At 43.3% G+C, this 12,763-nt stretch overlaps 1 protein-coding gene across 3 annotated transcripts in view; it reads right to left on the bottom strand.

Moving 5' to 3' along the window:
• The window catches only part of LOC101710436 (AGBL carboxypeptidase 4), a 1,386,524-nt gene that overhangs the window by 177,945 nt on the left and 1,195,816 nt on the right, over positions 1–12,763 (bottom strand). The gene's annotated exons all lie outside the window — the stretch shown is intronic.

The raw sequence follows: 12,763 nt of genomic DNA, 5'->3' as shown, positions 1-12,763 counted from the left end.
AGGTTATATAGTTTGTTCAACATCACAGAGCTAATAGGTGGGGATGTGAACTGAGATTTGGATTCAAATTCTTCTCTGGTGATGAAGTAGCAGGAACCAGCTTTCCCTTTCACTTTAAGCAACTAGAAAAATAATCACATATACAAAACAGTGATTTTAAGATCTTGGATGAGAGAAGGGAAACAATAGAGGGACACCCTATGGCTGCCCTGGCCTTTTGTCTGATGACCCACTGCAGACAACATAGCAGGGAATAGTATCCTGGGCAAAGCCTGGAAGTCTCACTGAGATCCAAGTTCAGCAGGTGGCAGTTGTGGGGAAACTCTGTGAACTCCAGAGAGGAGGCAGCTTTGTGGAAAAAGAGTTTTGGAAATCTGTAAAGGAGTTTACTTGAATCTTTGTTAAATCCTAAAATGTGCATGCATAGGGTAAATCTTCATGTTATAGTTTGGATCTTGAATTTCGCCCAAAGGCCAATGTGTTAGAAACTTGGTCCCCAGCCCATGGCATTATTAGGAGTTGGTGGAAACTTCTAAGGGGCATGACCTAGTAAAAGAAAGCTAGGTCCCTGGAGGCATGCCCTTGAAGGGACACTGGGACTCCAGCCCCTACCTTTCTCTCTGTCTTTGCCTCCTAGCAGCTATGAGGTGAGTGGTTTCCTCTGCCACATATTCCCACCATGATGTATTGCACTGTCACAGGCCCAGAAGCAACATTTTCAAGCAACCATGAACTAAAACTTCTGATATCGTGAGCCAAAACAAATCTTTTTTCTTTATAAATAGTTTATCTCAGGGATTTTGTCACAGTGATGGAAACTGAGTAACATACTCCATCCTTTCAGAGAAAAATGGCCAGGGAGCTATGCAGTGCACAGTTCTCAGGGGTCACACCGGTCTTGGAATCATTTGAATTCTGCACACAAAGTAGAAGTCCTTGTGGATCATCCAGGGAGAGTGAGAACTCAGAAGGGTCATTTCTTAGAGGAGGACTTTAAATACATTCTAACAAAGTTTTAAAATAAGTGTCAAAAGAATCAAACAGAACAAAAGAAACAGTACTGCTTGTTATACTCTCTTTAAAGGAAACTCAACTATCTTTAAAGGAAGACAACGAATTCCAGACACTCAACAATGTATAATTTGCAATACTCAGCATTTAATAAAAATTATTAGACATGTAGAAAAGTAGGAGAATGTGGCCCCAACTCAGAAACCATGTTTTTTCTTCTTCTAAAGAAGCCTAATCTGTGTAATAAAGCTTAGCTATTGTGCAGAGATATTGTTGGACAAAAGCAACAGTCAAGAGTGACATTCTTAGAAATCAGGGCCAGGGACTCTGTCATAGGTCTAGGGATGCTGATCTGCCTGACCTGAACAATGACCTGAAGAAAAGTTAGGAAGAAATATTGAGAGAAGTTGGACTAAAGGAGCCTGTCCATGTTAGAGAATGATTTAAAGAGAGAAGGTATAGCAATAATTAACAGATTTTCTCTTTCTAAAATGCTGGTGAAAAGTATTTTGAATCTGGCTCATTGTCCCAAAGGATACACCTGTATTACAGACTAAACAAAAAAAAAATAATTCTATTACACATTGTGTAAAGGTTTGTAACTTATTTGGTTTATTGGGGCCACCAATAGGGGCTAGGGGGTCACTGTTTCTCCTAAAAGTAAAAAATATAATGGAACCTGAAAACACATTCTATGCTCAGTGCTGTGTTAGGAAGCTTTAGGAATAAAGGGAAAGAGAGAAGACTTGCCCACTCTGAAGAATTTCATGGTTTAAAAGAGAAGTTACAAACTTGAACATTTCCCACATGGAATATAAGCAACTAAAAGGACAAACTGTGACTTCCATGGATGTGTCTCTAATATCCTTCCAAGGACCCTATGTAGAGTAGATGCCCACAACCTGGTTGCTGAATTAACAAATAAAATGGTTGTATGGATCATGGTTTATAAAGAAGTTTAGATAGCTTTTATTTCATTTAATTTTTGTCTCGCTCTTTTGAAGTAGATAGTGTTAACACAAGGGAACTGAGGCCCACAGACAGAAAGGACAGGACTAAGGTCATGAAGTTAGCAGTCAAGCCCTGGCTCTCAGCCAGTGTTCCCTTCACTCATCTTTCTCCTTCTGTATTTATTGTACTAACAACATTATAAAATCACATATCGGCTGCATTTCCATATAAAATGTATACAAGAGACTTGGGTTTCATTCCTTATTATTGATGGAAACTGAGTTACTGCCCCAGTATTTGTATTGCTTTCCCACTTAAAAATAAAAATACATCATCAAGTCCCTTAAAAAAAACAGTACCTAACACTGACCCCATCTATCCCAGCAGTCCAGAAATGATAAATGGCATTACCGAGGGGCCTCAGTGAAGGCTAACTTTATGGATGTCTCCCCTGACCCAGTATCAACTCAATTGCATTCAGCATTTCTGCTGACCACAGAGAAATGCAAAATGGGCATTCTATTTGCACACTAATTTTACTGAGCCCCTGTGTCTTCATAAAATGATAGCGTAGGGCTAATAAAAATCAAGCATCTCGGGTGCTAATATAAGCAAATGTTGATGCAGGCAGGTAACAAATTGCTTTGTCATTTAGGAGGCCATAAAAGAGCATTATAATCATCTTTAGGCAAAATAGATGGGTTGCCTTTGCTTAGCTTTTAGCTTTCATTTGCAAAATCAATTTAAGGTAATGTAGCAGCTCTGAGGTGGTGTGACATGGGACCACCCACACCCCCTCCTGTCACCAAATCCCCAGACTCTGTGCAAAGCCAATTAAACATATCCTTGGAGGAGGAAGCAGGGATGAAGAAAGAAGTATGCCGGAACAAAGCTACAGTGGAAGAGAATGCAAACAATGGGAACAAGAACAGCCCATAAGGGATGGTAAAACCAGAGAGCTCATGGGGATAGCCACATTCAAAGGTAGAAGGGCACACTTGTATAGAGCTGGAGCAGGCATAGATAGCTGCCCAGTTCAGCTCAAACTGTTTAAAATCAAATGTGCTTTATATAGCATCCCTAACCCATGTGTGTGCATATATACACATACAAACACAGTCACGCCTTTGTCATTATATTCTACTATATCCACATTCATAATACCTGCTAGGTGCCCAGGTACTAGCTATTATTATCTTGATTTTGCAGAAAACCAAGGCCAAGAGAGTCAGTGACTTGTCTCCATTCTCACAGCTAATGAATGACAGAGCCAGAGTTCTAACCCAGGCAAACTGCATTCTTAATTTCCATACTACACTATACATTATGAAGGAAAACAATAACATTATTCCATTATGTTAGTGATAAAATAATATTTATGAAGTAATTATTCTGTACCAGGCACTTTACATGGCATAATTCTTATTTCATTCTTACAGTAACCCAATGAGATATCTTACTATAATATACACTTTTTTTTGGTACTGGGGATCGAACATGGGACCTTGTGCTTGTGAGGCAGGCGGTGGAACCACTGAGCTAAATCCCTGCCCCTGTACTATATATTTTTATCCCACATTTAGAGTGGGAAATTCAGATCCACAAACATTAAGTGACTTGCTTAAAACTTGCATAAGTAGCAAATGTGGGAGCCAAATTAAACCTAGGTCTTTTATTCATTTCAAATTTACTCTTAACCACTGTATCATATTGGCTTTTAGAGATTAAATAGGGTCCCTATGGTGGTTTTAAGATTACATCTACCAATTCTATGACAATCTCCTCCTTTTAAGAAGCAGAGATTAACTTCCCACCCTCTCTCTGTGGGTTGGGCTTAGAGTCTGCTTCTAACAAATGGAATGCTATAGAAGGGATGCAAGATGGCACTTCTGAGATTGGGCTATAAAAGGACTGTGGTTTTGGCTGTGGTCACTCTCTTTCTTGAATCACTCACTTTTGGGGAAGTCAAATGTCATATCATGAAGGTTCCTAAGGCAGCCTATGGAAAGGCCCAAATGGTGAGGAACTGAAATGTCCAGACAAAAGCCAAGAGGAACTAAGGTCTGCCAAAACCAAATGAGTGAGCCTGAAAGGGGTCTCCTGTCCCAGAGGACCATGGCCCTGGTGAGAGCTCACTGCAAATTCAGAACCCCCAGATAAGTGTTCCCACATTTCTGACCCACAGAGATTGAGAGATAATAAATGTTTGTTATTAGGCAGTAATAACTGATAGTTATTTCCCTGGAGATAACTATATTTCCCCAGGTTGATGCATAGAACCTAAGTAACTTTGCATCTTATATAATGATGCTGAGCTTGAATGGGGACCAAAGTCATAGTGTTGGTGCCAAGGTGGAGAGAAATACTTGACTTGTTTGGTCAATTATCAGTGGATTAGTTGCTGATGGAGGTACTAGAAGATGTCAAGAGGCCCTAAAGAGCACTAGGTAGACCCTCTAGAGACAAAAACCTCCCAGAGGTTCGCTGTCAGTTTTGTTTCTCCATTTTTCTTGAAATAACTCCAAAAATAACTTGTAAGGAATAAGATGTTCATGTCAGGGAAGAAGGGGGTGGTGAACTGGGAGAAGAATATGGAATTTTACAATAGGAGGATTTTTTTTTGACACCTAAGCTTTTTACATTTTCTTGGCTTTATGACCCTAGAAAAGGCATCGTAAGTTCAAGAAAATGTCCTCCTACTAGTTCTAAGCCAGACCAACTGCAGTGTTTTCTCCAGTCCTCCAGGTCCACACTGCTACTAAACTTAGGACTGGAACATCCCTGTCACTGGCCTCCTTGTGCCAGGATCCCCTTGCTGGCCCATCTCCCAAAGGACACCGAAATGTCCCTTCTAAAATACAAATGGAGCATATCACTCCCTCTGCCCTAAACTCTTCAGCAGCTCTTTGTTGTCCTCAGATAAGTCAACCTTTGGTCTGAATCCACCTCTGGTCTCTGGCAAAGAGGGGCCACACATGTCTCCAGCCTCTTCCACAGGCCAAGGCCTCAGGTAACTCTTGGCTGTTCCTCAGACACAGTACATTCTCTCCCACCTCCACAGTGGGCACATGCTTTCCTCCCTGTAGAGAATGCAAGCCCCCATCCACTGTCTGGATTACTCCTACTCAATCTTTGAGAGTTAGTTTGTGTGTGCCTCTTTGGAGAAAGAAAGGAGGAAACTGATGTTCACTCAGAACTTGTCTAGGCCAACTCCAATGCTAATGTTGTGTTTTATCTGATTTCATCAGCACAAAATATGCCATGCTGAAGGTAACATGGAGATATAACTCAGAGTAAAGAAAGGACAGGGAATGTGAATTACAGTAAGAATATAATCAAGGTGCAGAATTTATTAATATAATTTTATGAAAAATGTAGGTCTAGGAGGTATCAACTGAACTTTCTTGGAGGCAGTAGAAAATCAGAAGATACATTTGGGATTTCATGCTATCTCAGGGCTCATGCAGCCATGCTGATTGGAGGGTGAATCCAACAGGAGGGAATAGCTGGATGTGGGAGACTGGGCAGGACACTGGCCCCTTTGTTTCTGCTGCCCCTTGAGGGGATCAAACAGCCTGCTGATTTCCCAGGGCCATAAGACTTTGAGCAAATTACTTACTCACTCTAAGTTTCAGTTCCCTCACTTGTAAAATGAGAATAACAATCTCTAACGCTCAAGATAAACCTTGAGAATTTATGTCCCTGGCATGCGGGCCGCCTCACCTATTAAAGCAGGTACTATTTATTGAATGATAAACACCAGGAATGGGGTTCCTCAGCCTCAACACCGTAGACACCTTGAGCTCCTGTGAGGGCCACGTAGTAAGTTGTGCAGTGTGGGATGTTAGCAGACTCTCCTCTCTAGATGGCAATAATGTCCCTCCCTCACTAATGACCATCAAAAATATCTTCAGGCATCACTGAGTGTCTTGTCCTCTTTGGAGTTGAGAATCACCCCCTTCGAAAATATTCTCCGGAAAAAATAAATAAATAAAATTTCATTCAATTGAAGATTTTTTTTTTTTTTTTTTTTTTTTTTTGGTACCAGGGATCAAACTCGGGTCCTTGTGCCTGTGTAGCAGGCGGAGAAACAACTGAGCTAAATCCTCGGGCCCAATAAATAAAATTTAAAAAATATTCTCCGGTATTCACAAAGCCTCTCCAGATAGCTTCAGGCCACCGTGACCTCACCATCCCTGAAATCACAGTTTATGGTCCAGACTCTCATCTAGTCATAAATCATTTGCTGCCTTGGTCCAGCAGGAGCAGTAGCCACAACTCATGTCTGTTCTGCCTAATGCCCAGCATTTGCTCTGCTGAGCCTCCAGGCCATCTTGAGAAAACAGTGATGATGACAAAGTTTATTTTCAGTTCTTGACTCATGTTTCACATCACTCACCTGCTATCAGCCCTCCCTGGTCACATTCCCTCTCCTAGGTCCAAATCTCACAGGGCCTAAAATTTCATCTCCATGTTGTTTACTCAGCATGCCACGGTATTAGGGCGTGAATGTTCTACCCTCTGTGAGCTGGAAGAGGAGAACAGAAATGACTGTGAGAGGGCTGAGGATGAAGCCAGGTTCCAAACAAGAATGCAACATTGGTTCTGGAATTTCAGATTTTGAGGACAGAAGCCTATCTGGTGTACCTGATATGTCTTCACAAATTAATGTCCTAACAGGGCTTAGGACATTTAAAGCCTTTCCTTTGGCCTCAAAAGATCAGAGACTTGCAAGAGAGACTCACAGAGGCCCTTGGAACTGCAAAGCAAGTGAGGTCACTGAGAAGAACAATCTCACTGTAGAGATGAAAGGAAGAGGACCAGAGAGGACATGTGACTTGCCCCAGATCACACAGCTATGGTGGTTGAGGAGGTCTGAATTCCAGGGTGTAGAGCTCCAATGACCACAAAGCTTTTGGCCACTGCACTGGGCAGCAAGAGGTAATGTCCATGCAAGCAGGCACTTGGAAAGTGTCCAGTGAATTCCTACCAGGGAAGGGAAGGGAATAGAAGTTGAAAGAGTACAGGCCTGAAACACAGTGGCTTGGGTCAGCTGAGGAATTGTCACCTTGACAGTGATAGGAGCAGCCCAAGGCTTTCCTCCTCAGACTGGCTGCCCCTGCTGGCCACAAGGCCCGTACTCTAGGCCTGGCAACATGTCAGCAGGAGGGCTCCCCCCAACACTGCCTTCATCCCAGCACCCTGCAAGCACCTCCAGAGCCTCCTGCTCAGAAAACATGCTGAGCTTGGGTCCCTGGCCTAGAGACCATAGTCTGAGATTCCCAAGCAGAAGCTTTCTGGGATTGGTCTCTCAGGAACTTTTGTGGGAGGTACGTGTTAAGCAGGATTGGGACAGCCTCAATTGGCTCTTATTAATGTCTCAGGGAGCTCTATGTTCTGCATTAAAGGATACTGGACATGGGTAGGGGTCAGTGTTGGCCAATATTGAGTGCTGGCCCAGGAGACTCAACTGTGAGCTGTCGGCCACTAACACTCCTGGGAATGGAGACTAGGTCCTGAAGGGAAATCTGGGCAGTGCTTACAGTGTGTGCTACAGCAGGCATTAGCGGAGGCAGCTGAGGAGAACAGGACAGATCTGAAGTCCCCCAAATAAGGCTGAGGGCAATGGACTTTCTTCTTTTGTTAAATTCAGCACACATATTCTAACACTGGCCACATACCAAACTTTGAATTGGTCCCTGAGGACACAGGAATAAGAGAATGTTCCTGTTATCCAGGAGCTAAAAAACTAGTGGAAGAGAAAGGTCACGCCTGGATTTGAAGTTGTGAACTTGCACTTTAGGGTCAAAAAAAAGTTCAATCCAAGTCCTGTCGCATAAATTTATGTGACCTTGACACCTGGGATCTTTCATTTCCTCAACTGCATAATGTGGATAAGAGTAGAGACCTCGGGGGATCTTGTTAGAATTAAATACAAGTTGATCCATCAAGTCTATGAGTAATACCTGATGCCCAGTAAATGTTCAAAACCAATGCCTCAAAGACCAAGGTCACTGGGTCCAAATATCTGATCTTACAGATGCAGAAATCGGGGCCACTAGACTTGAAGTGTGAGGACAGCTACAGCTTTTCCTGTCTTCTTCACAATTTGTATTTTCAGTGCCTGGCACACAGTAAGTACTTATGAAAGAGTTGTAGAGTATCTGTGGCTCTTTTTTTGAATGAGTGTACCAGGCTGGCACTGAAGGCCCAGACTTTACCCAAGTGTGCCTGCCTTTGGAGTCCACCATACTCAGTCTCCTGGAATTCTTCCCCAGATTCAGTTGTAGGCTTATTAGCAAATGCAAATTGAATTACGCAATGCCCTTTTGGAACAAGGATAACAAAAACAGTTTCCCTAGCAAAAGAAGGCCGGGAGAGGTGAAAGCTGGGATGAAAGTCGAAGACAATACATTCTAATCAAACTTGATAAATATGTAAATTAAAGCAGCTAAACAGTTGGCTTTGACAAATGACTTCTCGGTAATGGATTTTTCCACAGTGAGAGGCGAGAGTTCAGCCTGCCTGTTAGTGGCAATAAGAGCCCTCTCTTGCTTTCCCGGCAATGTGGGAGGATGGGCCAAGCACTGGAATACTCTATAGCAGAGCAGGAAATTAATCCTTCTTTTACTAGAAGTCATTTATTTAGCATCTGCTAGCTGCTAGGCACAGCTGCCGTCAGCCCTGCAAGAGAAATGAGTATCCTTGTCTCACGGATGTTAAGGGCAAATAAGGGCCATTGTCATCTGACTCAAAGCCTGATATCACTCCATGGGGCAAAGAAACCTGTTATCAAGGAACATTAGCCCCTCCAATGTTTTTATTGCCATTTGAGGGTCTCACTAACTCAAAGCCTTATAACTTTCTCTCTCTCCCTAGGACCTGTTGCCATGGAGGTGGCTAGAAAAGATCTGTTGCTCTCTATGCTGTTATTCATCTGGCTTTCCATCTGTCAAACAAGCTGATGGAGTCTTATGAGCGGAAGGCCCAAGCATCAGGGGGCAGAAACAGGTGGTCAAATTGCAGATTCTCTGCACAATACAATTGTCATTTTAAGCCACTACATTTGGGTCAGTGGAGTTGTTTTACGTCAATAATGAGCCAGTGACTGCTATGAAACCAGTGATTCCAATGGGTTAAATAGGGTGAGATGAGAGGTAGCTGAAGAGCAACAGGTTTTCAGGGGGTCTGTAAGCTTATTACTTTACACTCACTGTGATCCAAGTCTCACTGGCCCAGTGAGAACTGTATCATGAGGCCAAGCACACTGGCCAGAGCCACCCAGGTAGCAACAGATGGCAATGGAATTTGAAGACAGTCTTTTTGTCTTCAGAAACCAATCTCTCTTCTGACACTCCCAAGGGTGAAAGGTCATTTCTCAGCTGCACTAAATACAACTGACATTATTCTGTGTGGACATGCATACAGGCACATGCACCCATCTGCTTCAAGTCCTATAAATAGGATTCAAAATCCTACAAATACTTGAGTTTATAGAAAAAGTTATCACAGTGCAAATGCAAATAGAAAATTAAGTTTAATGGTTTGCAGCCTTGAAAACTCACTAATCATACAATTTCCCCCAGAGAACCAATATACATGAGCACTCCAAGTGCTTCAGGAAAAGTTTCTGGTAGGGCTGGGATCCCAGCCCTGAGCTGGAGATCTGGTTTGCCTGATGCTGGAGGAATTTAGATTTGACGAGTGTTCTTTCCTATTGAGATCTTCATTGACTTGTATAAAAATACTACTTTCAATCTCAAATCCCCACTGGCATCTTTATATGAGTGCTGAAAATGCTACTGGGCTTTGGAGAGTTCATTTAATGAAGGAAAAGTATCTCTATTCAAGAGTGTAATTTTTCTTTTTCTCTCAACACAACATCTTCAGAGGAACCAGGGAAGCTGAATTGTTCTGGGCTCTGGGAAGATGAGGCAACAACTCACTGCCTGGCCCTTGAGGTGCTTAAACAGATACAGTAGCAGCCAAGAGAAGCAAGGGTCAGTAAGGAGGGGAAGGGAAGAGTAATGACAATAATCAAGCTCCTGTCCCCATGACTTTACAGTTTACAAAGCACCTTGGTGCTCATTAGGGAGAGATTTATGTTGTCCCTGTTCCTGCCACGCCCCACACCATTGTGTGTGTAGGCTGCTGCAGCCACCTGCTGTCTCTTCTGCCCTGCAGTCCATTCTCTGGCAGATGCTCCTTCTTTGCACCCAGTCCTCAGGTGGCTTCCCACAGACTAGGCACTACCTAGTCCTTTCCCTTCCGGCTAGCCCTGCCACCTCTTCACTCTTACATGCTGCTCTTCCCTCCTCTGTCTTCATTGCCTCGCACCCTTCTAGTTTCTCTGCCCTCTGAGTGTGTTCCCGGGGCCTCAGAATTGACACTGTAAGAACACTAGCCCCATGGCAACAGGAACTGAACTACCCAGACCCAGGTCTAAAACACCACCAGCCCCGTGCACATGCTAACTACATACATACTGAGTCAAGAGAATACAGACAAAGGTTATCAAACGATGTGCACTAGGGTGGATGAGGACCAAGGGCCAACTGAAGAGGCTGCTGGGGTCACCAAACTGCCCAAGGCCATATAGGCAGTCAGTGGTGGGAGGAGTAGCCTGAGATTGATTAATGTCAAAGCCTGTGTTCTCTCTCACCTGAGGCTCCGGTGTCAGCTCACTCACAGAGAGGCCACAGAGTATGTGCTAACATGTGCTTGGGCAGAAATGGAGGAGGACTGGAAGGTATGCACGACCTTTGATATGGCTGTTGCTCATGTCTAGTACCGGCTCTGTCACCTACTAGCTATATTATCTTGGAAGTCACTCAACCTCTATGTGCCTCGGTAAATGGGAACAATAGTAATATTCATCTTATTGGGTATTGCGAAGACTAAATGTGTTTAAATAAACTGCAAATAAATGTGTTTATTACATGTTGAACCTTCAATTAATGTTTGATGTTATTATTCATTTGACATATTTCTTGAGCTCCCGATCTTGTTGTCCTTCCCAGCAAGCCTTCCCCACCCCTATCTGCTTTGTTCCCCCCTTGCCCCTTCTGTTATTACAGTGACTTTCCAGCAATAGACTAATAATTTTATTCTCTTTTGGTCCTACCTTTCCCCTCTGGTGATTCTGATGGGTGTTTTGGTGGTGGTAGGGGGATGGGGTTGAAGCCCTGTCTTGTTCCTGGTGTTCATTTCCTTTATCTGAGACAGAGAAGGGCCTTTTGACATGGTTGTTTTGATGTGAGAGTTTTGAAATGGCTGCATTTAAATGTAAAATTGCTTTTGAAAATTACCAGATACTGTGTGAAACAGATCCCACACCCGCTGTGTATTGGTTTTTGCTGTCCCTTCACTCCCAAATTCCTCACTGCCCCTTTCTCCCACATGCCTACCCTTGACTCAGAGCCCATGCACAGCCCTCCCTCCCTCCCTCCCTCCCTCCCTCCGAGAATTCCCTTGCCAGAAGGGGAGATCTGGGATGGGAGGAATTCTGGGGCAAGCAGAGCTGGCCTGAAATGTCTCTTTGGCATGTTATTCGGTAATTTTTTTAAGCCCAAGGTGTAATGGTTTGTTTTCTCAGCTGTGTCAAAATGTCCCCATATCAAAACAGTTGTGTTAGAGCAGCTGCATCAATGTGGCTAAAACAAAAGGAACATGTCAACATGATCCAAACTCTGCATAAGAATCCACCTGATACACAGTAGTCCTCAATAATGGATTTTAAACATGGACCCTTGAAGTGGATTAATAAGCAATCAGCTCAACTTAACACCACTTCTCTTTGTAGCAATTACTTTTGTTTCCAGTGAGGATGTTTCCACCACTGTAAGGACCAGAGAAATTAAGGATGCTGCCTGATACCACATGGCATCACAGACTAGTAGTATTCGAGCTAAATATGGTCTCATTAATGCCCTCTATTATGGAGCTGAGACTCCAAGGGGGAAAGTGACTTGGCCAAAGTCTCACAGTGAACTAGTTTTTATATGTTGGAACTTCTCTATCCTGTGCCTTAAATCCTGGGCCACAGTACCACTGGGCTCACAGCTTTAATTCAAGAGAATCCAGAAGAGATCATAGCAGGCTCCTAAAGATCTGTGTGTGCTACTTGAACATCAGGCTGGCTGAGTTCGGGATGAAAGATATTTAGGTGTTCAGCTAGACAGGTTGTCAGTGTCCTATCAGCCAAGCAGTCCACTGGAACGGCAAGGCCTTTTTGATCCCAGGTCTGCATGAGGGAAGAGCAAGCATCTGCACAGTGTGCATCCATTTCCACAAGTGACATTTCTGCAGGTGGCTAAAGAAAAAACCCCTGTTAACCTAAGTTAGGATATTGTATATTCCTACTGTCTTCATGCCTTAACAACTGAGATTGAATGCCATTTTTTTCTTGAATAAAATAAATTAAATTATGAAAAGTTAATTTACAAGAACATGTTTCCAGCAGATGTATTTATAGAGCAGCACTATGTGTTTCTAAGACAAAATGGCTAAGATAAATGTAAATACTTTATGCAAATTCTGCCTTAGACTACACTAGGGTGCACAGCAGTGGGGTTGGACAGGCCTGAGTTTGAGGCTATGTGGTTTAGGAAAATTGCTGAACATAATTTCATCCTACACCAGGCAAGGAACGGCATGTAGACTGTGTGCTCCTCAAAGACAGCCTCCAATATTACTGACTTCAGAAGCCTTTGGTCCCACCTTCCACCTTCTGCAGACACTTTCAGTTAGGGAGGCCTGGGGGCCTGAAGGTGCTGTCAAGGGACACAAATGGGAGCTGAGT

The sequence above is a fragment of the Heterocephalus glaber genome, unplaced genomic scaffold (assembly GCF_053883595.1).
Source record: "Heterocephalus glaber isolate CG9 unplaced genomic scaffold, H.glaber_assembly_v1.0 deba00001451, whole genome shotgun sequence".
Classification (NCBI taxonomy): Eukaryota; Metazoa; Chordata; class Mammalia; order Rodentia; family Bathyergidae; genus Heterocephalus; species Heterocephalus glaber.
This window is presented reverse-complemented; position numbering and strand designations above follow the sequence as displayed.